The sequence below is a fragment of the Lissotriton helveticus genome, chromosome 1_1, assembly GCF_964261635.1.
Source record: "Lissotriton helveticus chromosome 1_1, aLisHel1.1, whole genome shotgun sequence".
Taxonomy (NCBI): domain Eukaryota; kingdom Metazoa; phylum Chordata; class Amphibia; order Caudata; family Salamandridae; genus Lissotriton; species Lissotriton helveticus.
Window position 1 is genome coordinate 844,347,511 of NC_136057.1, and position 24,412 is coordinate 844,371,922.

The 24,412-nt window shown below is 41.7% G+C and overlaps 1 long non-coding RNA gene across 1 annotated transcript in view; it reads right to left on the minus strand.

Annotated features, from left to right (window-relative positions):
* LOC144817952 (uncharacterized) overlaps positions 1–11,474 on the minus strand; it is a 44,180-nt gene extending 32,706 nt beyond the window's left edge. Inside the window, exon 1 of the long non-coding RNA XR_013607009.1 lies at positions 11,338–11,474. This is a non-coding gene — a long non-coding RNA (uncharacterized LOC144817952). The remainder of the gene's footprint in view (positions 1–11,337) is intronic.
* Between the last annotated feature and the right edge of the window lie 12,938 nt (positions 11,475–24,412).

Here is a 24,412-nt window from a genome sequence, read left to right on the forward strand (position 1 = left end):
AAGCATGGCAATCTTCACTCCGGGTACGGGTACCTGAAGTGTGCATAGTAAAACACTCTTGACAAACAGTTATTCATATATCACACAAGATGAAAGAGAAAAAGAACAAGTGCTGTACATGGTTTGAATTTACAATTTACATAGCAACTAGAATCTTTCTTCAGTCTTCCAGTTGTTCTTACATACTATGGCTGTGCTTCTTAATTATTGCACAGCCATGCAGGAGGTAGTCCATAATGGGAACACACACAGAGGACAAACTCGCCCTCTGTTTCCCAGTGGGTGTCCACAAATTATATTTGATGGGTTTACAGATCGAAAAAAGGAGACTTCTCCAACTGGGGGTGTCAACGTGTTTCGGCTCTTTATGATTTGGAGCCTCTTCAGGACAGTAGAAGAATGAACAATCAGAGGGAAACTGGGCTTAGGACTATGAAAAAGTGTGGGCGCCTCCACTGGGGGCAGATCGTGAAGGAATCGGCTGCACAGGATTGAGGACTGCCTGGATGCCGAATGGGTCCCAAGTTGGACGGAGGAACTTGCGGTCCTCTATGGTGCATCAGCAGTGATGCAGGTAAACGCACCTGGGATGGAGCTAAGCTTTCAGTTGGATCCAGAGTTTCAAATCCTATGGTGTCTCGACTGGGGAAGCCAGCTAGGATGGTGTGTGGGGCCGCTGGCATCCTCCAAAAGGTACAAAACATACAACACTGGGAATCAAAGCATAAATGCCTGCACAAGTTCAAAACGTCCCTTATCTGTATTTAAACAAACACAGAGGTGCAACATGGGCTGGAGGCACAATTCCCTATACCCCCTCAATTCAGAAGCTGATTCAGAGAACCTAGCATTCCTCAAATGTACATAAATACGTTAGCCCAGCACACTCAATACACAGAAATCAAAAGGTGTACAGTCAGTAATGCAGAAATTTTTCGATGGCGAGTCGATGTTGTATTTCAATTCCTTCTTTATTTTTCATTCTTTAAAACACTTTTGAAACCGCCAACGCGTTTCGTCCCTTCCAGGGACTTCTTCAGGGCTTGAAATGTAAAGTGAGCGTATTTCAATAATTAATTTCTCATTGAGTCAGGACAGAAGATTTGTCAGATTTAATACACTTCCTTAACTATCATATTCCATGTGGTTTTGGGCAGGAATTTTTTTTCTTGTTTTTATCAGCACAGTATCCCGGACAATGTAGTCCCAGTCCCGCACACGTCCTCGACAAGGTCCGTCCTATCGCAAATCCGGAAGCATATCAAAAGGTATATCATCCCATTAACCTTTGTTTTTTCACTGAATATACATGCATATATTATATTTATATGCACTGTGACTAAGCTCAGACAAACAATATTATAGATCTTTCAAACAGCTATGGTAAGTGGAATCTTAACAAGTGATCCTCACAGGTAGAGATATACAGCGAGTATTAATACTACAGAAATGCCATGAGGGAGAACAGAGGTAGCAAGTGGGTAAAATGTCTTCTCTGTCCTATTCTTAAGTGATATGATATTCTTTAAGTGAATGGTAGAAGATTCAGTATGATATTAAAGTAAGTTGTATATAACCAGGAGGGGGAGAGAGAGAGTCAGTGGATTCGATCTCCCTAATTAATATGATCAAACAAAGTGGAATCCACTCAAGAGAAAGTGGTGGTGGTCCCTAAAGTGATGGGGAGCACACAGTGTTGTTTTAAATGCCCCTCACACACCAACAGGCCCCTTGGTGTCATGCTTCATCATCGGGGCCTTCGCACCCCTCTACGGGATGCGGCGTGCTACGACTCACGGATACGCAGGAGCACTTGATAGTGAACTATGTGTGGGGGTGTGTGTTGACTAAGGGAAAAATGTGAGTGAAGTGAGGTGAGAGTGAGTTAAAAAATACCTGGCACGTAGGAAAGAATTATTTATTATGTCCCCGGCTGGTATTATTAAAAAGGTGCAAAGGTGGGTTGTCTAAATACGAATTAGGGTATTTACAACCAGAGTGTCCACATGTTTCGGAGCACAAAGGCTCCTTCTTCAGGACAGGGATATGCACTATATCCTCACCTTACTCACATGGAAGTGTAAAAGTGTATAAAAACCTTTTTTATTTAAAAAAGAAATGTGTAATATACCTAACAATGTTAAATGTTAAGGTGAGTTCAGTTGCGCCCAATTGGCGTTGCAGAGAACCTGTGAAAAGAAGACACAATAAACAAAAATAGTCTACTGTACAAAAACTCAGGAAAAAATGGTTCCTTTGAGTAAAAAAGGGTAAGTAATACAGAAAAATTACAAAAACACATACACAAGAACACATACAACTGTAATTGTTCTCCCTGTTAAGGTGGTAAGGAGGGAGAGGAAAATTGGTTCAAGGCTTACTTAATGTTCTCAGTCTGATCACCTCATGAGCCTATGCGTAGTATTGGGGGGATCCTTCCATACTGCTCAGTGAAGCAACCTAGGGGATATTCAATAATGGGCTTAAGTAGTAGAAAGGACAATGTGCCAAAAGTACCAACATGGTCCCAGTTACCAAATTAACTCACGGTCACTGCATAGCAAATCGCCTGCCTTCCCCTCAACGCTGCTCCGAAGAAGTGCGGCTGGGATATGGCGGTTTTCTATATATACCCCTCGTAGCAGACCAATTAGTGTAGACAATTGGTTGATTAAGAACGGAAAAGTATGCCCAAATACGGAGTAAATCCGCCTTTCTATTCCGGTACTGCGCGCCCGAGCCGGTGTAGTGCCGGTAGGAGACGCGCATGCGTGTATTCGGTAGCGTTGACTGCGCATGCGCGACCTGCGATACAGGCGCGCATGTGCAGAAGAATGACACTGCTCGCGAGGCCACTACAAAGCGCTGGACGGGAAAAGCGCATTATAAAGGCTAGAGTTACCTTATCAAAAACAAAGGAAAGCGCAGATATAATACTGGAACTGTGCTGTGAGCAGGTATATAGGGCTCAAACATTGAGTTTACATTTAAATATTACTGCACGGGAACTAACCGGAATAGGCATATACTAAAGGCTATAGGTGTTTGTCAATCAGGTTACGGTGCTGACTTTATGAGCAGGTATATAAGGTCAATCATAGAGTTTATAAATTGCTGAAGGGGTTATTCATGGATAGCTGCAATTGTTGTAGGATGTGGACACATGACTAATGTTAGGTCCAGGGCTTTTCCTCAAATTGAAGACTGTAAACGCTAGATGTTAAATGAACAGGTACTCATCGTAAAAGGTTCCATGGAATGGAATCGTTGAGGCCGATGGTATCGGTCCCCAAACGGAACACCCACCGTTGCTCTTTTTCCAAGAGTCCAACCTCTGAAGGTAACTGTTCGATCACTGTCCATTGCAGTTCGTTAACACAGTGTTGGTGGTCCAAAAAATGGGTTGACATCTTGGTAGTAGCCTTCTTACAGCGGATATTGCTTTTGTGTTCGTTAATCCTTATTCTTACTGACCTCGTTGTCATTCCCACATATTCCTTGCTACACGGGCATGTGATCAAGTACACAACATTCTTGCTATTGCAATTAGTGAATGTACGCTGTTCCCAGCTAGTGCCATTGGAAAAAGTCAAGGTTTGGCTTTTTTTGGTGAGATGACAGTTGTTGCAATTACCACAAGGGTGATGGCCCTGTATTCCTTGTAGCCTAGTCTGTTTCTCTCTGATGGGCGTGGGTCTAGTATGGACAAGCATGTCTCTCAGATTCCTGCCTCGTCTATGTGCAAACAAAGGTTTGTCCAGTGATAGAGTGCCACTTGAAAGAATGCTCCAATGTTTGTTAACCAATTTGGTAACCTGATTGGTTACAGGGCTGTATGTGGTAACACAGACTGTTCTGTTTACCTGATCGTCTTTACGTGGGTTGTCTTCCAAAAGTGCCTCTCGGTGATTATTCCTGGCTCTCTTCATAGCTTTATGGATCACTGGGTCAGGATATTTTCTTTGTCTCAGTTTTTGACTCAGGTCCTTCGCCTGACTTTTGTATTTTGCTATATCACTGCAGTTCCGACGTAGGCGGAGGAACTGCCCATATGGTAAATTCTCCCTCAGGTGACGTGGATGAAAACTGTCAAACCTGAGGAGACAGTTCCTGGCCGTTGGTTTAAAGTGGGTCTCCGTTTTCAAAAAACCTGCCTCGTGATATATTTTCAAATCCAGAAAGACCATGGTTGTGTTAGACATTTGGTGGGTGAATTTGAGGAACAAGTTCTGGTCGTTGAGCCAGTGCTTAAACTCAGAGATCGACTTCTCATCTCCTTCCCAGATCACCAAGATGTCGTCGATATATCTTCGCCACATCTGGATTCTCCCTCTGTAGGGGTTGTTGGTGTGGAGGATTTTGGTAGCTTCCAAATGATGGACATAAAGTCCCGCCAGGCTAGGGGCAAAAGTGCTTCCCATGCTGGTCCCGTGGCTTTGCCAGAACAAAGTGCCTTCATACTCAAAAAAATTCTTTGTGAGCGCTAATGAGATACATTCCATCACTACATTGCGGGGAGTGTGGTATTTCCAATTGGTGGAATGAAGTACTTCCTCAATGATCTGTAGTGTCTCATCATGTGGGAGACTCGTGTAGAGGCTCTCCACGTCAAGGCTAAGTAGCATTTGGGAATTTGGATCAAAGGTCTGATTCTGTAGTAGTTGTAGTACTGCTTTTGTATCTTTCAGGTACGTATCAGTGGCCTGTACCAGGGGTCTTAAAAAGGCATCAGCGAATTTGGACAGTGGTTCCAAAATAGACGAGATGCCGGACACAATTGGGCGTCCTGGTGGACTCTCAAGGTTTTTATGCACCTTTGGTATAGTGTAGAAATATGGAACACGGGGATTTTTCTGAACCAGAAACTCTGATTCTTTTTTCGTGAGCCAATCGTGTGCAAGTGCCTCCTCAATCATCCCTTCTATTTGTATTCGCAAAGACTCAGTGGGATCTTGAACCAAGACCTGATAGTTCCTATTGTCCGCAAGGAGTCTTCTGCACTCAATGTCGTAGGCTGTGGTGGTTTGAATCACCACCGCTCCACCCTTGTCTGCAGGTTTTATGGTTAGGTTTTTGTTACGTCTCAGTTCATTTATAGCTTCATTCTCAAGTCTGCTAGTATTCTGGAACACCTTGTGTTTGGTGTCCATATTCTTGAGTTCTTGCATGATAGCTTTCTCAAAAGCTAGTACCTCCACTGGAAGTTGGTTATCCAGTGGTGTGAAAGTCGACCTAGGTTTCAACCCTGTGTCTGATTCTTCCAAAGAAGGTTCTTTATCTTTGAAGAAGGCCCTTAATTTGATAGTTCTTATAAAGTCCTGCATTTCTTTATGTAGTAGGAACAGGTCAGGTTTGTTGGTAGGGACGTATCCTAAGCCTTTGTTCAGTACCCTTTGTTGTAAATCGGTGAGGGGCCATGGAGTAATGTTCCAATTCCCACAGTACCAATTTGTCCCTCCACAAATGGGACAGATGTACCCCCAATGGGTTCCAGAACAAACCGATGTACCCCAAAATGCCCAGCCTTTTTTATCCTGGGGCCAAGGACCCCGCAGAGGGAGGAACAAGAGGGGCAACAATGTCAACTGGCAACCCACAGAGGAAACAGACCCGAGGGTCCTGACGAGGAGCATGACGGCGAACCAAGCGTCGACGAGCAAGAGGGGAACCTAGTAATTAACATTACTCCATGGCCCCTCACCGATTTACAACAAAGGGTACTGAACAAAGGCTTAGGATACGTCCCTACCAACAAACCTGACCTGTTCCTACTACATAAAGAAATGCAGGACTTTATAAGAACGATCAAATTAAGGGCCTTCTTCAAAGATAAAGAACCTTCTTTGGAAGAATCAGACACAGGGTTGAAACCTAGGTCGACTTTCACACCACTGGATAACCAACTTCCAGTGGAGGTACTAGCTTTTGAGAAAGCTATCATGCAAGAACTCAAGAAGATGGACACCAAACACAAGGTGTTCCAGAATACTAGCAGACTTGAGAATGAAGCTATAAATGAACTGAGACGTAACAAAAACCTAACCATAAAACCTGCAGACAAGGGTGGAGCGGTGGTGATTCAAACCACCACAGCCTACGACATTGAGTGCAGAAGACTCCTTGCGGACAATAGGAACTATCAGGTCTTGGTTCAAGATCCCACTGAGTCTTTGCGAATACAAATAGAAGGGATGATTGAGGAGGCACTTGCACACGATTGGCTCACGAAAAAAGAATCAGAGTTTCTGGTTCAGAAAAATCCCCGTGTTCCATATTTCTACACTATACCAAAGGTGCATAAAAACCTTGAGAGTCCACCAGGACGCCCAATTGTGTCCGGCATCTCGTCTATTTTGGAACCACTGTCCAAATTCGCTGATGCCTTTTTAAGACCCCTGGTACAGGCCACTGATACGTACCTGAAAGATACAAAAGCAGTACTACAACTACTACAGAATCAGACCTTTGATCCAAATTCCCAAATGCTACTTAGCCTTGACGTGGAGAGCCTCTACACGAGTCTCCCACATGATGAGACACTACAGATCATTGAGGAAGTACTTCATTCCACCAATTGGAAATACCACACTCCCCGCAATGTAGTGATGGAATGTATCTCATTAGCGCTCACAAAGAATTTTTTTGAGTATGAAGGCACTTTGTTCTGGCAAAGCCACGGGACCAGCATGGGAAGCACTTTTGCCCCTAGCCTGGCGGGACTTTATGTCCATCATTTGGAAGCTACCAAAATCCTCCACCCCAACAACCCCTACAGAGGGAGAATCCAGATGTGGCGAAGATATATCGACGACATCTTGGTGATCTGGGAAGGAGATGAGAAGTCGATCTCTGAGTTTAAGCACTGGCTCAACGACCAGAACTTGTTCCTCAAATTCACCCACCAAATGTCTAACACAACCATGGTCTTTCTGGATTTGAAAATATATCACGAGGCAGGTTTTTTGAAAACGGAGACCCACTTCAAACCAACGGCCAGGAACTCAGGTTTGACAGTTTTCATCCACGTCACCTGAGGGAGAATTTACCATATGGGCAGTTCCTCCGCCTACGTCGGAACTGCAGTGATATAGCAAAATACAAAAGTCAGGCGAAGGACCTGAGTCAAAAACTGAGACAAAGAAAATATCCTGACCCAGTGATCCAGAAAGCTATGAAGAGAGCCAGGAATAATCACCGAGAGGCACTTTTGGAAGACAACCCATGTAAAGACGATCAGGTAAACAGAACAGTCTGTGTTACAACATACAGCCCTGTAACCAATCAGGTTACCAAATTGGCTAACAAACATTGGCGCATTCTTTCAAGTGGCACTCTATCACTGGACAAACCTTTGTTTGCACATAGACGAGGCAGGAATCTGAGAGACATGCTTGTGCATACTAGACCCACGCCCATCAGAGAGAAACAGACTAGGCTACAAGGAATACAGGGCCATCACCCTTGTGGTAATTGCAACAACTGTCATCTCACCAAAAAAAGCCAAACCTTGACTTTTTCCAATGGCACTAGCTGGGAACAGCGTACATTCACTAATTGCAATAGCAAGAATGTTGTGTACTTGATCACATGCCCGTGTAGCAAGGAATATGTGGGAATGACAACGAGGTCAGTAAGAATAAGGATTAACGAACACAAAAGCAATATCCGCTGTAAGAAGGCTACTACCAAGATGTCAACCCATTTTTTGGACCACCAACACTGTGTTAACGAACTGCAATGGACAGTGATCGAACAGTTACCTTCAGAGGTTGGACTCTTGGAAAAAGAGCAACGGTGGGTGTTCCGTTTGGGGACCGATACCATCGGCCTCAACGATTCCATTCCATGGAACCTTTTACGATGAGTACCTGTTCATTTAACATCTAGCGTTTACAGTCTTCAATTTGAGGAAAAGCCCTGGACCTAACATTAGTCATGTGGCCACATCCTACAACAATTGCAGCTATCCATGAATAACCCCTTCAGCAATTTATAAACTCTATGATTGACCTTATATACCTGCTCATAAAGTCCGCACCGTAACCTGATTGACAAACACCTATAGCCTTTAGTATATGCCTATTCCGGTTAGTTCCCGTGCAGTAATATTTAAATTTAAACTCAATGTTTGAGCCCTATATACCTGCTCACAGCACAGTTCCAGTATTATATCTGCGCTTTCCTTTGTTTTTGACAAGGTAACTCTAGCCTTTATAATGCGCTTATCCCGTCCAGCGCTTTGTAGTGGGCTCGCGAGCAGTGTCATTCTTCTGCACATGCGCGCCTGTATCGCAGGTCACGCATGCGCAGTCAACGCTACCGAATACACGCATGCGCGTCTCCTACCGGCAATACACCGGCTCGGGCGCGCAGTACCGGAATAGAAAGGCGGATTTACTCCGTATTTGGGCATACTTTTCCGTTCTTAATCAACCAATTGTCTACACTAATTGGTCTGCTACGAGGGGTATATATAGAAAACCGCCATATCCCAGCCGCACTTCTTCGGAGCAGCGTTGAGGGGAAGGCAGGCGATTTGCTATGCAGTGACCGTGAGTTAATTTGGTAACTGGGACCATGTTGGTACTTTTGGCACATTGTCCTTTCTACTACTTAAGCCCATTATTGAATATCCCCTAGGTTGCTTCACTGAGCAGTATGGAAGGATCCCCCCAATACTACGCATAGGCTCATGAGGTGATCAGACTGAGAACATTAAGTAAGCCTTGAACCAATTTTCCTCTCCCTCCTTACCACCTTAACAGGGAGAACAATTACAGTTGTATGTGTTCTTGTGTATGTGTTTTTGTCATTTTTCTGTATTACTTACCCTTTTACTCAAAGGAACCATTTTTTCCTGAGTTTTTGTACAGTAGACTATTTTTGTTTATTGTGTCTTCTTTTCACAGGTTCTCTGCAACGCCAATTGGGCGCAACTGAACTCACCTTAACATTTAACATTGTTAGGTATATTACACATTTCTTTTAAAAAAAAGGTTTTTATACACTTTTACACTTCCATGTGAGTAAGGTGAGGATATAGTGCATATCCCTGTCCTGAAGAAGGAGCCTTTGTGCTCCGAAACATGTTGACTCTCTGGTTGTAAATACCCTAATTCGTATTTAGACAACCCACCTTTGCACCTTTTTTTTTTTTAAAACCTTTATTCATATAAGCAAGCAATACAAGCGCAGGCCTACAACCACAAGGGCCGGCCGCAAAATCAGGAGATCAAAAACAGAGCAGTTTAGACGTTTACGATCAGAAGCAATTACAGGAGAGCCGCAAGATGTGGTCATAACACAGGAAGCGCTAGGAGAAAAGCGGTTTCATTTTTATAATTAAGAGGAGGCAGTGGCTATACCGATCAATACGTCGTGCAACACAATCAAAGAATAGAAGACGGGGGGTATATCCCCCTATGCAATCAAAAAAGCAATAAAAATAATGGGGCCAAATACACCCTACGCCCACCGAATGTGGGCCAGAAGTAAAGGTCAAACCATAGCAAGCAATTTAGCAAAACGTCGTGTAGAAAGCCCCCCCGCCCCTGACAGTAAGAAAGGCAAATGCAGCCACCGGATAAATCAAGGAAAAGAGAAAGAGACACAGCCAACCCCCTTGAAAGAGAAGAAAAAGGGACCATAGAACAAAAGAAATTAAAATAACAAACCCCCCCCATCACCCGCCACCCTACATCACCGTAATGGCTATGGCCTACCCCACTAACAGCGTGTCTGTCGCCCCAGGAACACCCTAAAGAAAGGAAATAAAAGAAAATAAAAGAGAAGAAACGAAAGGGAGAAAAAGAAAGAAAGAAAGAATGAGGAGAGGAGCCGGCGATGGAAACACTCGGTCCCCCCCATCCCCGCAACAGAAAGCTTACAGATCGAGGCTAAAAAGAATACAGAGAAAAGTCAACGCACAGGGTGCAATCAATAATAGTCCACAAGACGAGTCCCGGATACGCCATTAACTAAGAGACAGTCCCGCCAGGAACCTTTTTAATAATACCAGCCGCGGACATAATAAATAATTCTTTCCTACGTGCCAGGTATTTTTTAACTCACTCTCACCTCACTTCACTCACATTTTTCCCTTAGTCAACACACACCCCCACACATAGTTCACTATCAAGTGCTCCTGCGTATCCGTGAGTCGTAGCACGCCGCATCCCGTAGAGGGGTGCGAAGGCCCCGATGATGAAGCATGACACCAAGGGGCCTGTTGGTGTGTGAGGGGCATTTAAAACAACACTGTGTGCTCCCCATCACTTTAGGGACCACCGCCACTTTCTCTTGAGTGGATTAAAGTAAGTTGACCATTTTGGCAGCACACTTGGAAACAGAAATCTGGAAACAGTGGAGGAACGGAACCCAACGCATACATAGTTCCAAGGAGTATTTAAGAGTGTAAACCAATATGTGGGTTGAGTCTGACTCCCAGTCATATATTATTATTAAAAACATGTTATACTGATGTTGCTTGTTGAAACAGCATCAAGGAATCCAACCTGGATATTTTATGAACAGCCCAGGTTATAGTGCTTAATTTGAACTGGTTGCGTCCACAGGCATTCATTTTTGGGGGCCAGCACTTATTTTTTCCTCATCAAAAGAGGGAAAGATAGAGGAAGAGAAATAGGGAAAAACAGTAAGAGAGGGAGTATGCAAAGATGGAAAAGAACATATAGGAGTGAGAAAAAGGGGAAGAGAGAGTCTGGTGGTGGATTAAAGAGTCATGAGGTGGAAACAAGACTAGGCAGCCTTGGTATTTGGCACCCAGAGTTTCAATAGCGTGAGCTTTGGTGAAAAACTTTGGGCCCCTGTAGTTAACCATTTACAAATTAAGCAGTGTCAGATTGCCAGTAAAATAAATTGGATGTCCATTGAGCATAACCTGGAAAGAAAGGGACTTTAGGAAAGTGAAACACCATTATGCTTGTTTTTTAATTTTGCAGAAGACCCTTTCGCAAGAGCAATATGTAGTAGGGTCCACCACTGGAGTGCCATGTTAATTAATTACATGTTTTGCTCCAGCATCTTTATTCTACGAATGACGGAAACAGAGATTTGGTCAAAACAAAAATAATAATAAAATTGTTCCCCGACATAATCAACTCTTTAATGGGCTGGTCAGAAAACCAGCTCTGTTCAGAACTGCACTGTTCAGGAATGTGGAAAGGTCTTTGGCCTGCAAAAGGTACAATTACAAATGATAAATAAACAATATGTAATTAGCTCGAGTCTCAGCATTATCCTGAACAAACTGATGACAAAACAGGTTTGTTGCCGTTATTCAAATTGCTTAATGATACATTAATTCACATTACTTACTAAATCTGGCCTATAATATCTGTGCACAACCTCAGCTCCCGCAAACATGGACAGCACACTTGCAGTAAGCATTTTCATGTATTGCATCCAAGACACCCCAGCCGGCATTGTAAAGGGGTTTTGTTAAAACTCTGCACCTGTGCAGGTAGAATGAAATTATACACACATTTAGATTTTGTACAATGAGTGATAATTAGTACTTCAAAATTGAGTCAAAAGAAAGAGAAAACAGCTGCATTGCAGCTAACTGTGATAAATACTTACACTTTCAATTATATGGCATCAAATGTAATTGTAAACCTATTATCCAGCATAAGAAAGAAATGATGGGTTAGAGGGGGGGAAGAAGTGGAAGAGGAAAGAGGAGGGGAGGGGAAGGGGCATGAGAAATATGTAAATTGAATGAGGAAGGAAGACATCCAAATGTATCAGAGCCCTTACCAATTGTACAGGGTTGTTACCCTGTACAATCTATTTATCTATCTAGGCCTCTGTTTAACAGTATTCACAGATATTTCGTCTTGCACATGTGCCATTTGAAATCGTATTCATTTACTGAAGTTCTCTTAAATTCCCTTATAAAGGGCAGAATCTTGTTTTTTCCCAGTTAATTTTATAGCCCGAAAGGGTGGAAAAGCTGTCAATAAAGAGCCATCAATGGAGGGAGCAACAACTTGAGGTCTGCCAAGGTTAGCATGATATTGTCAGCATACAGAATGAATTTAGACTCTGCTGGGGTGACTATACATTTAATGTCTCTGGCCTGCCTTATGGAGGATGGGAGGGGCTCCAGAGCAAGCAATGGCAAGAATGGGGAACAGGGGTAACCTTGTCTACTACCTTTACAGGAGGGGAACATTTAAGACGTAACAGCACAGTTTATGTGTGCTAAGGACTGAGTTTAGAGCCATTGGACTATGGAAATGAAATTATTGTCTAGTCCCGCTCTTTCCATTTTTATGAAGAAAAACCCCAACCTTTGCACTCAAAGGCGATTTGCACATCATCAAAATGGCAACTACACCTTTAATATCGCCCTTCACCTGCCATACGTTAGAGTACAACACAGTTTTGGCATGATCAAACAGGCCCAAATTCTCCACGGCAGTCATGGATACAACTAGGAATCATTCCATCTAATGCATTTGCAGTACCTTAACTAGAATCTTCATGTCTGCATTTTTAAGGGAGATTGGACAGTAGCTGGCAAGGACTACATATTTTGATCCCAATTTGGTGTATTGTCGAGGCGGCTCACTTAGTTTTCCAGTTACTTTTTCCATAGTCTTCACTTGTTGAGTGAAAGGAGCAAAATACAATTGTGTAGACTTAAATACTGCTGACACTTCTCCAATCTTTTTTCCGTTGGCAAAAGAGACGCATGGCAAAACATTCATTCATAAATGTTGCAAATTACATTGGTCTTGGCCCCTTGATTTACCTCTGTCAAAAATGTGTTGTCCAGAGATTTTCATTGTCGATTTGTGTTTTTGTATCATTAGAGAAGTAATTTAGCTTGGGTAGACATTTCTAACCCGGGCCAAATTTTTCTGGGCAGATGTGTGCAGGGATAATGTAATATTTTGGGAACTGTGAGACCTATATACTTAATTTTGGTGTCAAAACATAGCAAGTGGTCTTATAGAGACAGAAAATAACTTCTCAGATTTTCCAAAATGGTGTCTCTATAATGATGTGTTTTAGCCATCATATTGTTAATTTATTTTAATATTATTTTTGTTTCAGGTTTTCCACTGATAATTCGTTAACATGAGCAAAGCAGATGGAAGCATAGGATCTTTACCTCCTGACAGAGTGTTGCCAACTACAAAATCTGAGAACTTCTTCAAAAAAGTTAAATGTGTCATATGCCAAACTAATCCGAAAGAAAATCGAACATCAACTGCAGACGGACAAAAGAGAGTTCAAGATGCTGCAGATATACGGCAAGACGCAGTTCACAAAAGATTGAAACTGATGGGTGAAGAGGATCAAATATTTTATCGTTGTAACAAGTCATATACAATGGAAAAAAATTGTCAAAAAAAGCAGAAACCAGTGAATCATAACATAAATCTGAGTCTTCTCAGATAGCGACGACAACCAAACTCAATGTTCATGTACTTAGAAGATCAATAGCTACCCCTCATTCACCTCCAACAACTGATCAGAAAGCAGAGGATCTTCAATTTGTTATCCGGGTTAAACCAAAACAAAGGTTACAGGGCTTGACGAAAGAACAAAGTACAGAGTATGTGAGTCTCAAAGGGCAAACATGATTTTGTCTGCAGCTTATTTCTTCCAAGATGGAGTTTTCAGCCGAGTAGCTGATTTAAACAGCGTGTATTTGCAACGGACTTGTATGCCCACCCGAAATGCATGAGAAAATATTAATGTACAGTAAGCTCCCAGCAGCACCAGACAGCCTTCAGTTAGGTTTGCACTCTCTGGAAAAGCGAATTAAGTTTTAAAGCCCCTTTGGGTGTTGGCTACGGGTTCACACTCAGTGAGATCAGAGAAATAATGGTCAACATTGATGAACTGTATTGTTCCATATTAATGGAATAAAAAAAGTTCTGGTGAGAATGTACAATGACAGAATTTGGTTTTTTCATTTTAACACAAATAATGAGCCACTTCTGAGTTCTCAGCTGATTTTGCTCCAGGAGTTCTTGCTGCCAAAATAAGATCAAGGGATACAGTAAAATCAGCAGGAACCGTTTTAAGAAATGTCCTAAAAGATTTAGATTTTGGACTTAATGATACATTTTGTGATGCCGCAGAGATCCGCAAATCATGAGAATCAACAAGAATGTCTGATGTTGTCCTAACCTTTTTTACATCATTGTTTAATATCAGCAAAGCAAAACTGTAACAAACACAGGTTCTTGAGTTTGGAACAGAAGCTGACAACACTAATCATGGCTTTGAAGGTATAAGCAATCCCATGAACCGGCAGTCTTATGCTGTGCAAATGCACGGTCTTTTCCAAATCATGTTTTATGACTTACATTACGGCAAAATAAAACTCTGCTACACATGATGACTGCCCACGCAATCTATGACAAGTGCAAACGTGGAGAGCTAATCACTTCAATGAAAAAGATTGATGTATCATCAAATTATAAAGACCTAGTACGGAACAGGAACTTGTTAGCAATTCATTCAATAAAATCTTGTGAAGTCGGCGACACACCACTTTCATGTCACTTTACCAGAAAAAGAGTTACAATTGGTGCTCTCTTCTTTGTCTGGAACATCCAGCAGACATGATACTGCCAAGGTGCATTTTCAAGACTATACCTATGAAGTAGCTGCTGGAAAACAAACTGTGTCAGCAGTAGGCACAAACAAACCAAGCTGCAAACTTATAACTCAACTGCTTTGACAACATGTGCAAAATCACTACAAGCCATCAACACGTCCCAGTCTACGAGAAAGTTTCAAAGTGGCTGAGGACATGAATCTTTTTCTACTTGATGCTGCAGCCCTCAAAGCTGATTTAACTGAATTTATCATATCACTTATTTGGTGCGAACTGAAGGAAGATGAGAAGCCAGATCCTCAGTGGGCTGAAATTCATGCTTTGATCTCCCAAAATACTGTCCCACTGAAGAAGGTTGGGTTTTTACCAATAATACCATCTTCAGTCACAAAATACACAACAGTATACACAGCTCAAAATAAATTCCAAAATGTGCATGGTCAGCTTCAAGATCAGCCTATGGTGCCGATTTTCTGCTATGAAGAAGTTTTCTGTGTTGTAGCTGACATTTTTGGGAGTAGTCAAGTAGAATTTGATGATCTTTATCCACTTATGGCTGTTTTCCACATGAAGTTAGCATAGTGGATGTGGCATACATCATACACTTATTGGGGCTGAAATCTTTGGAAGCAAAACTCTCCAGTCAGCATTGAGTGGACTTGTTATGTTAGTTTGTTACACTGTATGCTCATCATAATAGAGGCCATAGAAACATTGCATTGAAATACTTTCTGGACCAAGAATGACAAATTAGGCTTTGCATATCTTACCCGGGAAGTGAACAAGGCACAGGGTGCCCTTCATTCAAAAGACATAATGCAAAGCCAGGCAATGTTCAATACATTCAGCTGAAAATCATAAAACTTGAAACCCAAATTTGTAGAGTTTGTCAAAGAATGTAAAGAAACTTCACAAGTACTGGGGAAATGTTTTACACATGATAGCTCTAGTGAAAAACTGGATACATGCTGATCGGGAAGGTGATTGGAATCTGCATGTGAAGACTGTGGAGTCACTGATTACTGTGTTTCGCAAATTCGATTGCATAAACTCCCTGAGATATCGGGTCTGGTATTTGCAAAACAGTGAATAAGCTGGAGGTGGAAAAACCATACCGCTACAGAAAATTGACCCAAAGACATTTTGTGGTGAAAGACAGAGAGGGAAGGTTCAATACTGTGGCCCCAGATATGAAGCAAGAACAGACTATTCGGAGATTACAGAAAAGCTCCAAGAGAATGGTTGGTCAGACAAGTAAAAGTGAATATGTTGCTCAATGGCAGCTAGTTTACCTTGAAGTCTTTTCTACTTGCAATGTTTTCATTGAGATGCCAAATTCAAAATTAATGGACCATCGTGAAACTGTTCCTCGCTACAAACTTGTGGGAAAGACAGAGGAACGCTTTAATAAACATGTTGACAGCCTTCTTTATGTCATGCAGCAGCAAGGATGCCCCTATACAATGACCGAGCCTGTGCGACTACACAACTTCGTGATTAAACAATATGTGGATACTGATATAAAGATACGTCTACTAGGTTTCCTGAAACATGGATCAAAACTATACACAAAACTGAAGCAGGAGAGATTTGTTTTGAAAGAGATAAATAAAAGCAGTTTGACATAATCACTTAAAGCTAAACTTCCACACTTTAATTGCTATAGTAAGAGTTTTGCCCAACCAACTACTACAAAACAGGTTACCAAAATAACTCTACTACTTTCGCAAGCACATAGGGAGATGGATGTAGTAAAAGAAAGGGGCGATTTCATCAAGGACATTCTCTCGCATGATCGTCTTTCAACAAACACATTATTTGATGGAGATGTTGCAACCAAACGAGTGAAGACAAACTTGTATAAGAGCTTGAAAAAGAGCTTTAACCTGAAGAATTTCAATTCAATAAGGTGTCCTCACTGAAAACTGCTGTTGTTGTGAACTCCAAGACACAATTGCAAATGGTCAAGATTTTAGCTATGCAAAACTTCAGAGAGGTCGTTCAGACTGCTCTACAGATATCAAAGTCAGTGTGCAGCTTGCAAGAACTGCACATTGTCTTTCATAATTACCTTCAGCTATCTGTCAAAGAATGTGAAAGAATCAGACAAATGTCTACAAGTGAAACAACAACTGACCTTGCCTGCATCAAAAATTTGACACCTTTACCTGTGCAACTTGATAAATTCTGGTCATCAACATTGAACAAGATGAACTTGGAGATGTTAACTTGCCAAAACATTGATGATGCTTCAGTAAACACTGAATTTCCAATTATTGCAAGTGGAATGATTGTCAATGAGGTGCCTGCAGAGTTATATGCAAAAGGTACCGGCCATGTAGTTCAAGAACCTACAGCATATTGGAGGAAACTGATCTTCGACACGGTGAACCATCTTCTACTAGTGGAAAGACTGAAGAAGATAGGAGTGATTGGCCGTGCACTACAATAGCTTCAGTCCTATCTGGAAGGTCGACAGCAGGTGGTAACTTTAGCACCTTTTTCCTCTGGTAAATCCTCAGTTGCCCATGAGGTGCCGCAGGGTTCTGCAATTAGCCCTATTCTATTTAATGTCTACTTGCAGCCCTTGTTTTCCATCATAAAGTCCTTCGGAGACTGCTTAGTCAATTATGCTGACGATACTCAACTGGCCTTCTCCTTGGAAGGGGACCATGCAGTATCGATGGACTTGTTCCAGCTATGCATGCGGCAGACGACGGACTGGCTCAGAAGGAATTCTCTGCAATTTAATAGCGGAAAGAAAGAGGTAATGTACTGTTCAGGATGTCTGGACAACTGCCTTTTGATTTCAGACTCTTACCAGAGGAGGAATCGCTAACCCCGGTCAGGAAAGTTCGCAATCAGGGGGTGCTGTTTGATGACGACCTCCAGATGGAATCACAATAAGACCGCTAGCGTGTGCTTTGTCCTTATCCGCATGCTACGGAAAATACTCCCCTTACTACCTAAAGAGGCACGTCCTCTGGTGGTAAGTAGCATTGTGGGAAGCAGGCTGGATTACTGTAACTCTCTATATTTGGGAGACCCTGAGTACATCTTCCAAGGACTGCAAAGAATCCAGTCTGCAGCAGCCAAACTGGCCCTTGGTAGGCCACGGAGCTCTTCTTCTTCCATGCCTCTGAGAGAGCTACATGGGCTGCCCATTAGGGAAAGGGTCCATTTTAAAGCTATGTGTATGGTTTTTTGAGCTGTGCACGAGCTTGGTCCTGTTCCCTTACAGGAAAGGTTCATGTGGTATCATCCCACAAGGCAGCTTCGCTCTTCTAGCGCTGGCCTGTTGACGATCCCCCGGTTTAAACGGACCAGGCTTGGAGGAAGGGCTTTTAGCAGGGTTGGTGCTCGTTTATGGAATGAGCTCCCTCAGAGCCTCAGATTAGTCAACTCTCCGTTAGAGTTTCGTAGGAACTTAAAAACCTGGCTTTATCCCATGATTTAGGTTCCTGCTCCTCTCCCCTTCTGCTGCGACCCACCTCTACTCTGGTCATATTTAGTTCTTTAGTCTGAAGCGCCAGGATACCCGTAGGGTGACAGTACGCGCTATATAAAAGCTGAAATCAATCAATCAATCAATCAATCAATCTTCGTGTTTTATCACATGTTGAGGGGGCTTTTTGAAATGGTTCCAATCGAGTCATTGTACTGTCGAATGACACAGCTATTATTGTGCTACTTAGATTTGTTGCAATGGTCATACGTCAAGGATTGTCACAGTTATGAATACGTTATGGAACAGGTGAGAAAAGACACTTAATCCCGCGTTATATTCTGTACAAGATACTTGACCCAGAGATGCCCTGTGCTCTTATCAAGGCACACAGTCTTAAGGGTGATGACACTTTGAGCAAAATTGCAACAAAGCTAGGAGCTCTAGCTGCTGAACCTGTGAAGTTCCTAAAAGGATTTGCTGAGACAGAAGAAGAATGTGACTTCAAAGAAGTAGAAAAATACCTTGTGCGTGTGTGGAAAAAGTTTTGACGGTCACAAGTTTGACAGTCTTTGGTACAGTGAGTTCAAGAGATCAGTCCCGCTAAGTGGCCTTATACCCACGTCACATTCTGTGCATGGACACATTAAATGAGCGTTCTACTTCATTAGAAGATGCGTAAATCTTTTGAATCATGCATATGTAGAGAAAGATATGTGTGAATTTGGTTGAGAAGATATTGATGGGGTGCTAAAACATACTAAATTATTAAAGCCTCTACCCTCAGAACTTAACTGGTGCTACAAAAAGATGTCCCTGTCGATATGCTGGTCTCAAATTTTCAACATTCTGCAAACGTACCACGAGCAATTGCCAAAACAAATGAATAAACTGAACTATGAGAATATGTCTAAAACAGGAGTGATAAACAAAATACAGCGTTGCTCTCGCACACAAACAATATAGGGTTTGCAATTGGTAAGCAGTTACACAACAGTATCACAAAAGGACAGATGCAGATTCTTGAGTGTGTGTTTCAAGATGGGTTGTTTAATCGGTCCACAATCAGCCACAATCAGCAGACACATGTTTCGTCGTGTGGATGTAGTTCACAACGACTCTTCAGGGCTGGTGACAGAAGATAACAATGTGTGTATAGATTTTGTTGATAATTACAGCACATTTCCAATTCAAATAGGTGACTGTGTGTGACTATTTATACCCCCATGCCGTGCCGGTCATCCCCAAGAGTCAAGACTGTGAGAGGGTATTGTATGTGACTAGGGTGACTGTGTGAAAAAAGACATTTGAGTTGTATTTACACATTACATGACATCTCGTTAATCATATTAATCCTATTGGGTCATGTATTATCACATAACTTGGTGTGGTAGGTGCTGTATTAACAACCAGCAATACAATCAAAAACGTTTATCCAGTCAAGAACGTCTCAGAGTGAGTATGTCTCAATGATTGTTATGTGATTTGCATGCAAGAAAACATGGTGCATGCAAGGAATCCAGAAAGAAAATAACCCAAAGTTGACTGTGAGCAGGAGAGAGAGCCTACCTTGTGACCAGCCTGTTTGTATACAGGTCTAGAAGAGTAAATGCTCAATGTGGACATCAATCTGTATAAGAAGACAGAGAGACATAAGATAAAGGGCAAAAAGTTTCCTAGGTGAATTCACCGTTGTGGAAGAAGGGATTGAAAACTCAACTTACCAGAAATCGCTGGGAGTTGGAAAGTCGTACGCAGGGTATGTCAGTAAGAAAATGCCAGAGAGCAAGTGTGTATGCCTCTGTTCCAAGCGAACACGCCGAGTTGTCGGTTTGAAATGTGTATGCTGTATAAAGAAAACCAAGTGTATGGTATGAGTGGTAGGGTCATGTAAGTATAACATTTTAGAAATATTTATATATCTATCAACATTCCCAATGGCCATAAAGAGCGACCACGTAAAGAACACTGTACCTTAATACGTGTGTGTATTAGGCAGTAACCGGGAGGGGATCCATAAAAGTTCGTTCGGTTGCTGTACATTAGTTAACGCTCAGTCTCGGCGTTTCGTTCTGTGAAATATAAATAAAGGAAGGGATCACTACGGTGATCAAGTCAGCAACTTTAATGCTGTCTTCTTAACAAGGTAGAAGAACGTAAATACGAACTTCTGTACCCTAAACAGGCAAACTGGAAAAAGAGCGTTCTTACCCGATACGAGGTATCCCTCCTCTGTAGTTTCCCTGTCGCCGTTTGCCGAAGAACGGACACGTGACCGGGAAACAGGAAGTGTATTTCAATTATTGCGTGTGGGAGCACTAGAACGCGAAAGTACCTTGAGTCCGCCATGTTGGAAAGTATTCTTACACTGTGTGCACAAACTATCGGTAACCAATGATGTATTAATAGTTGAAACCATTCAATTAGTGAGCTAGAGTCAAATGATTTAAGATGAGAAATATTGAGCTGTAATGATAAATTAAAGAGAAATCGAAAAGGAAAACGGTAGTATCCACAGTATTCCCAACCATATCTATTGAAGACAAGGTAAAATATAATTGAAGAGGTCCGTCTTCCAGTATGTCGATCTGTTCAAGTATTACCTCGACTAAAGGAAATGTACTAGCATTTAGGAAGTCAATGAGTACATGACTTCCTGAAAGTTATCATTATCCTCCTTAGTTCATTTGTAGTCTGAAGATCCCGACCCAATGTGTTGATACCACTGCATTGGTCATAAAGGTAACTGAAAAAGTAGTTTGCTCTTATAAGATGCATGGAAGCAAAAAATAGATAGGAAAACAATTGAAATTGTTAGAGAATCATACGTGCAGTCTGTGATTGCGTAATTAGCATAATGTAGGGTGTCGTCGTATCATAAAGTGCCTAACTTCTTTGCGAAACTGTGATCACATGCACTGTAACTGTGCCTAGTGGTGCCAATCATTAAATGGTAACATTCCTCAGTGGTCTGTGACTTAGTGCATGATCTATGTATTCATGTGTATACATATTGCAGGACAGAAAAAATATACAAAGAATGCATAACTATTACATTTTTAACTCCCATACATATCATGAGTTTGTTCATTTTGTAGATTCTTCAATAGTTACAAGGTTGTAATCAAATCCGTACATTATATCGTAGATCCCTGGAAATTTTATTTCAAGACTCACTCGCCCAAGAAAAATTGCATCTCAGGGTCATAGTTAAGCCCGTGTTCCACGCACTGTAAGCGCATGATCCACATGGCTTCCCTTCTTCTCAGTGTTAATTCTCGGTTGCCACCTTTAATATTCAGTGGGACTACATCAATGCCGTAGAAGCGTACTTTGACGTCATCCTCCAAAGGTTGGCATTCTGCAACATGTAAGGCAATATTGGGGTCTCTTTTTTGAATTGCTCTCATATGTTCAGCCAGTCTATCCTTCAGAGCCCTGATGGTACTGCCAACATAGAATTTGCCGCAATGGCATTCAATAATGTAAACTACATACTTGGTCAAACATGTGATGTTCTGTTTGATTTTGTATGTGGTTTTGTCAAAACCTTTGAAAGTTAAAGTCCCATGTTTACCCCATATACACATAGAACAGAAGCCGCATTTGTAGAACCCCAAACTCTTGGTAGTGAGCCAATTATGAGCTGTGGTATTGTGGGGAACAGTGGGACTAAGTATGTTCCTAAGTGTGTGACCCTTTCTGCATGTAATTATTGGTCTGTCGGGTACCCATTCTTTTAGAACAGGATCCGATGTCAGAAGATTCCAATGTTTGTTGAGACTTTTTCTTAATGTATGGTGTAAGGCATTATATTCCGTGATTAGTCTCACTGGTTGTTTGGAGGATGTAGGTCTGGTGCGTGTCATTAAACAATCTGGTCTTGTGGTTCGTTTGACTCTTTTCTCAGCTTTAAGTATGGATGCTCTAGAGTAACCCCTGCGTAGAAATCTAGTGTTCATGTTGGTAATGCATTGTTCAAATTCAGTTTGTTCACTGCAATTACGTCTGGCCCTAAGGAATTCCCCATACGGGATAGAGCGTATCTGGTGTTGTGGGTGAGAACTAGTGGCATGCAGAATTGAATTGCAGGAAGTAGGTTTTCTGTATAACCTACTATGTAGTTTATTGTTACTGACATAGAATTCTAAGTCTAGGAATTCCATCTTGCTGCTGTTGTGTTGCATGGTAAAGCTGATTTCCCAAGTATTTGAATTTAAAAATTCGAAAAAGGAGTGAAGTGCTTCCTTAGTTCCTGACCATAACAGAAAACAATCATCAATATACCGACCCCAGTACACTATCGAGTCGATATATTGCGCTCCCTTAGTACCCCAGATGTATTCCGCCTCCAATGCTCCCATAAAGAGATTGGCAAGGAGGGGGAAAATTTTGAGCCCATGGCAACGCCCTTCTTCTGGCGGTACCATTTCCGGTCAAAAATGAAGCAATTGTTGTTCAAAATGATATCCATCATCTTTAACAGCATCTTCGTGTGAGCCCATAGTGATGCCGGTCTATTGGATAGCAACAGGAGCAACTGACCAGCATAGAATCTTTAACAGCAACCTCCCCAAAACATTCTAAACTCTATTGAGTGAACATTCCACAGAACCATAGAGACCTGTGGAGATATGCTGAGAACCAAACCATAGAGACATGTGTTAAGGCATATCACAGGATAATATCACCACATCTCCCTTCTTCCCATAACCAATACAATAGCTATATACAAGATCTTTAAGTCAGAATACAAACGAACTTCACGGCTGGAAAGTAAAATAATATTCAACAGCATCAAGCATTAGACATCTTGGAAACTCATTGCTTTTGTGATAGTTCTGTTACTTTTAGTGCACACATTTTGCCAACCTCTTCTGAACACTGATCATCATTAGATAAGTTACGATCAGATAAGCAACCAGGATTACTCATACAATGGTTTTTGCAACCCCCTTCATGTTTCACAATTCATTCCCATTAACACGTACAGCATTCCTAGATACAGCTTCCATTTGCACAGGGATCTGAACTTGGACAACCCTTTTGTGACATGAGTTGGTTCTTTGACGCGTACTAGATCGCCAACCTTAATCTTGATTTGAACATCTTTTATGTTGTGACTTGCATCATATTGACACTTAATACTAATCTAGGAAGCTTCAAATCTATGTCTAATGATGCTATCAATCTTCTCATGACTGGTTTTAGTGAGAATGTTGTGCATCCACAGAGGACAAAACTTACACACAGGCGCACACCCTCTCATGGCTTCAAACGGACTAACACCTGTAGTCTCATCAGGACATGACCGATGTGACCACAGCATGCTTTCAACTGCTGTTTATTTATCTCAATCTTATTCTGCAACACCCATTGGACACACTTAACTAGGGTGCAATTCATTTTTTCCACGACACTGTTAGCTTGTGGGTGATAAAGAACAATTCTCCTGTGCTTAATAGAGTTTTTTTTCTAAAAATTCCTTCATTGTTTTGGACACAAATCAGACACCATTGTCCAAAACCATTTCCTTTGAGCACCCTTTTCTTAGAAACACTTTCTTTGTGAAACTAATGATTTGCTAAGCATTTGCTTCCATGAATTCCACCTCCCACCACTTGCTGTAATAGTCCACCATTACACAAGCAAACCTACATTTCCGTGATAGAGAGCTGAATGACCCAAAAAAATCAATAGCTATCTTTGACCAAGGCCATCAGGAATTTCAGTGTGTTGAAGTGGAATACACTCAGTTGTCAAACATTTGGCACTATTAGCACAGACAACACAACACTTAACCATATTGATAATGTCATTGTCCATACTCGCCCACCAACAGTAAGCTCGTATTTTCCTTTTAGTGATGGTTTGGACTAAATGCCCTTCAACATTGACAAAATGTTCACTAACATCAACAGGTGAGAGTGAAAGTAAATCAGCTCCAATATTTTTCCCACCAGGGATTTGTTCAATTTAGAACTTGTACTGGAGAAGTTTCGAAGACAACCTAGCTATTCTGGAAGTGTGATCTTTAATCACAGTGCCATTAAAAATGTTGACTAAAGGTTTATAGTTTGTTTTTAACAAAAATTTCCTGCCCCACATGTAGCACTTGAAACGTTCCACAGCCCAATCAATACCAAGCCAAAAGCTCTTTTTCAATCACCGAAATTATTTTTTTTCTCATTCTCTCTTAACGCTCTTGATGCATAACCAATAGTCTTCTCACTGCCATCTCCCTCCTGCGCAAGAGTATCTCCCAGATCCTCATTGCTCACATCCACTGTGATGATACACTCCTTGACAGGATCAAATGGTGCTAAAACACCTGCACCAGCAATCTCTTTTTTAATTAAATAAAT